Consider the following 4,879-nt stretch of genomic DNA (forward strand, 5'->3'; position numbering starts at 1 on the left):
CATTCCCAGCTCTCCCTGGATCCTTCTCCTCTCCAGGGGAACATTCCCAGCTCTCCCAGCCCGGCTCCAGCCCTGGAGCAGCTCCCTGGAATCCTCGGGGATGCTGATCCTCCGGGAAAACACCCAGCAGAGGGAGAGCCAGGGAACAAACCCCAGCACTCCAGGATGCTCCTGCTGGGCTCCCAAAGGCTTGGATGGAAGCAGGAATTACATCCAGCATCCCGGGATTTCAGCTCTATTTGCTGATGATTTCCTGGGAATGAGGGATTTAGCTCCTCTTTAAGCCCAGCTAAAGCTTTCCCTGGGTTTAAATCCAGCAAGAAAAATAAAGAAAAAAGCGATTATTTTTAATCAGTTAATACTCGACATCTGCTTGGAAAGGGGAGTATTTGTTTGGATTACATCCATGGATAATGCTCTGCACTATTCATTTTTTACTGAGGGAAGATGATGCCGAGGGGTTTTCCCTCATTTTGGATGTGTTCCTCTGCTCCAGGTGGGAATAAACCTCCAACAGGTTAAGGACCCAATGTCTTTCCCTTTTCCACGCCTTTTTTTCTTTCCCTGGAATTTTCTGGGAGTCTTTTACAAGCAGTACCTTTACAACCCCACCTGAAGCACCAGAGATGGATTTGGGATAAAAACACACAACTCAACCAGGATTTCCCCTTCCCAAAAAGCTTGGAGCAGAAGGATACAGCAATTCCCCATCCTGATTCCTCCCATGTCAAACCCTTCACAGGGAATTGCAGGGACTCATTTAAACCACCCAAGTATTTATAACTCTCCAGTGATATAAAAGCCACCAAACATATGGAAAACAAGCAGATTTTTCCATGGAAGCCATCCAGGAAGGCTCAGTGGTACCACACTGATTTCATTTTCAGTTGGACAATTTCTAAAGCTGGATCAGAAGTGCTTAAAAGGGAATTTTGAGGAGCTCTGATGGTGAGGTCTGAGCCCACCAAGGACTCACTGCTGGGAACAGAGAAGGGAAGGATCCAGGGAAAACTCAGAGCCCCCTCCAGGGCCTAAAGGGGATCCAGGAGAGCTGGAGAGGGATTTGGGACAAGGGATGGAGGGACAGGACACAGAGAATGGCTCCCAGTGCCACAGGTTAAATGGGATACTGGGAAGAAATTCTTCCCTGTGAGGATGGTGAGGCCCTGGGATGGATTTTCCCAAGGATTCACCATCTCTGGAAGCTTCCAAGCCCAGGCTGGACAGGGCTTGGAGCAATCTGGGATGGTTGGAGGTGTCCCTGTGGCAGGGATTGGGGTTGGATAACCTTTCAATTCCTTCCCACCCAAAGCATTCCATGTCTGCTGCAATTTATCTCCAGCACTTCAGGAGCGTGAGGAGACAGCACAGAAAAGCTCCAGCTGCCTCCTTGCAATTTGATTTATTTCTATTGTTAGGAACAAACAGTTCTTCTGGAAATGCAGCATTCCCAGTGAGCAGAATCTATGGAGAACACCAGCTTTTCAGCAGGAAAAATCAGTTTTTATCTGAGCATCAATAAATTCATATATTCCTCGCTCTGCAGCACAATTTGGGAGAGGATTTGTAGCAAATCCCATCAGCTCCAAACGGTTTTCCCCACTTTTGGCTGGCACACACAGCCAGTGCAGACCTGACATTCCCAGAAAACACAGGGATGGGGCTGGCTGGGATCTGAACCCAAATGAAACCTCACCCAAGGCAGAGCAGGGACAGTTGTTCCCCCAGAATTGTCATTCCCTGAGGATCACAGAGTGTCCCAGGCTGGAGCAGCTGTGCCCGAGCTCCTCCCTGTGCCAGGAGCATCCTGGCACTGCCAGCCGGGACATCCACGGAATTCCAGGGATCCAACTCTGCCTCCAAATCCCATTTTCTGCTCCAAGCTGGGCTGGACTGATGGGTGCTGGCAGCAGCAGAATGCACCCATCCACTCCCAAAGCCAGCTGGGAAAGATTCCCAGAGTTTCAGCTGTTTCTGGGTTCATCCAGAATAAACCAAAATCACTAAAAATCACGTTTTCAACCAAAATCACAAATTCACTATCCAGAATAAACCAAAATCACTAAAATTGACCCATAAGTGACACCCTCATCTGATCTCTGCTAAGATTTAGGAGGAGTTTTTATCAGCCCTGCTCAAATCCATGGGAAGCACATCCAGGCTTGTCCAGCCAAATTTCCCTATCCCTCCTCTCCCATTTATTTGGTTTATTTTCATTTTTCCAATAAATTTATAGAATTTACAAAATTTAAAATTTTAGATTAAAAACTGCAATAATTTTGCTATATTTGAAAAGAGATACGAAAAATACAAAATTTCCCCCTCAGCCCCATTAAAAGAGCAGCAGGGAGAGGAATTAATGGATTTTTCCAAGAGGGGAAAAATGGTCCAAACAAAGGATTTTCCCTGAGGATGAAGGACAGGATGGGACAGCAGGAATTATTTGGAAGCCTTGCTGGATTGGGAGCACAAACAGAAATTCCATGTCCCCTAATCAACACTTAAGTTACTGGTCTGGGGAATATTTCTGGATGGAATATGAAGCCCTTGGAATTGTGGCAAAATCCCTGGAATTGCAGGCTGAGGGAAGCCCAAGCTGATTTAAACCCAGGGCATTCATTAATTAATTAGTCCTGAGTGTCCGGCGTGCTGCACCTGCATCCAGCCAGCAACAAAAATCTAGTTATTAATTATAAATAAAGCACTGAGCCAGAGGGCAAAATCTGGGAATGAGGATGGGATTATCCCACTGCTCTCCCTTCCAGCCCATCCATCCTTTTCTATTCCCTTTGTGCTTCCTGGTGGGAACAGCTGAGAGGCCTCATTTCTTTATGGCTTTATTTTGTAATTTTAATTGCAAAAGAGGTGGCAAAAGCCCAGGACTGGGACTTGCAGGCTGAAAAAATAAAGACAGCACGCTACAAAGTGGATGTGGAATGAAAAATTGGGTTTTTAAACACAGACAAACATCAAAAATAAGAATATCCTGAGCCAAACAGGTGACAGCAGCGGCCTTTAAATGCCTCCTCAAAAAAGGAATGACTTTGCAGGGACAAATCTTCCTCTGAGTCATGGTCAGGACAAAAATAGAAGGGGATTTTTCCCTCAGCTCTGAAGGCTGATGCCCAGAACTCCAAAGTTTTTGGCAGAAATCCACTCTTTTGGAGGGGGCTTCATCCAAATCCGAGAGGTTCAGACCCTGCTGGGATCAGGGATTTTGGGAAGGACGGAGCAAGCACAGGTTGATTTTTGTGGCTGGATAAACGTGGGTGCAGCACACCAGACACACTCAGGATTAATTCATTAATGAATGCCCTGGATTTAAATCAGCTCTGTCCTCTCTGTCTGCACAGCCAGCCTGCAATTCCAGGGATTTTGCCACAATTCCAAGGGCTTCATATTCCATCCAGAAATGGTTTTTGGCCCCAGACCAGGAAGTTAATGGTTGCTAAGGAGAGGATGTGGGATTTCTGTACCTGCTCCCACCCCTGTGACATTTCCATAGAATCCCTGCTCTGGTTTCAGGCTAATTTTCAATTTCCAGCCTTTAAAAAGTGTGTGTAAAGATGATTTTTTGGAGTTTGTCTCCTGACCCCAGGGTGACTGGGAGAAAGGAAAAAAGGGAATCCTCTTGTCTGGAGCTGTCTGGGTCACAAAGGTGATTCCTCTTCACTGCCAGCTCCAGAAACAATTCCCTCAGGGATGAGAAATCCCATTCCTGCCTGCTCTGGACAAGCACTGAGGGTGCAGACTCAGTTTTTCTAATAAGCCAGGGCAGACACAGCGAGCAGGAGGCTGGAAAAAGCTAAAAATAACGGGATAAGCAAGGGTGGATCCCAGCTGAGCCTCATTAGTCATGGAGCGAGGGAGCTGCTGGTGGCACAGCAGCACCATATAAGAGCAAGAAAACAACCCTGGCCTCTTAAATCTCCTTTTTTTTCTACCTCAGGCATTCTTTTCCTCTTGTTCTGGCAGCCTGCAGCTTTTCCTGCTCCTTCAGTTTTCCTGAAATCTTCCCACAGGATGGAGATCCAGGGTGGTTCATTACAGACAGGCACAGGAGGGGTTATTAGAGGTTGGATTTGGGATTTTTTTCTCCGTTGACACCATCAGATTGAGCCTTTGAGTTGAGCCATGGAATTCCCAGTGGCAGGAATTCCCAGGAGAGGTGTTGCTGGCTCCCAGAGGATTCACTGGGATGAGCACCAAGGTGCAAGCTGCAGTTTTATCTTGGCGTGGAGCCACAGGAGAGCAGAGGGATTGGGAAGGAGGGGTGGCTCAGGCTGTGCTGGAGCTGAGCCTGGCTCTGGAACCACAGCTGGATTTTCAGGAGAAAGCGGAGAAAGGGAATGGGGGCACCCAATCCCTGAGGCACGGGGAGGGAAGGAGATGGCAGTGGGAAGATTGGCTGCTACAGCAGGGAATTCCAGCTCTGAATTCCATTTCATTCCATTCCCTGCTGGGCTGGGCAGCACAGGAGAGCTCAGCTTCCCCAAGGAATTCTCATCTCCATGCTGGAAACAGCAGCAGTGTGTCCAAGGCACAGGGATGGCTTTCCCTGGGGAAAGTTTATTTTCCAGGAATCTTATTTCCCCAGCAGTTACATGCTTACACATTTCCCTCCATATCCATCCCTGTAACAACCAAAAATCCTCTCCTAAAGCTGCAGCCTCACTGCCACCTCATCCCTGGGCTTTCCTCGGGAATCCGGACACGGAAAGGGGCGAGGTTGGATCCAGGCCTCAAACCACCCTGGTTTGCTCCTCGATTTATTTGGTCCAACACAAACCCCAGAGGAGCTGAAGGCCATTAACGGGGCCTTAGGAGAGGGTGGCATCCTGCAGGCAGCACTGGCTCCGAGCCACAGCATTCCCAAAGG

At 48.0% G+C, this 4,879-nt stretch overlaps 1 protein-coding gene across 1 annotated transcript in view; it reads right to left on the reverse strand.

Annotated features, from left to right (window-relative positions):
* Positions 1-4,879, reverse strand: part of LOC107208889 (schwannomin-interacting protein 1) — a 36,893-nt gene that overhangs the window by 22,523 nt on the left and 9,491 nt on the right. The window lies entirely within an intron of this gene.

Source organism: Parus major, chromosome 9, assembly GCF_001522545.3.
Source record: "Parus major isolate Abel chromosome 9, Parus_major1.1, whole genome shotgun sequence".
Taxonomy (NCBI): domain Eukaryota; kingdom Metazoa; phylum Chordata; class Aves; order Passeriformes; family Paridae; genus Parus; species Parus major.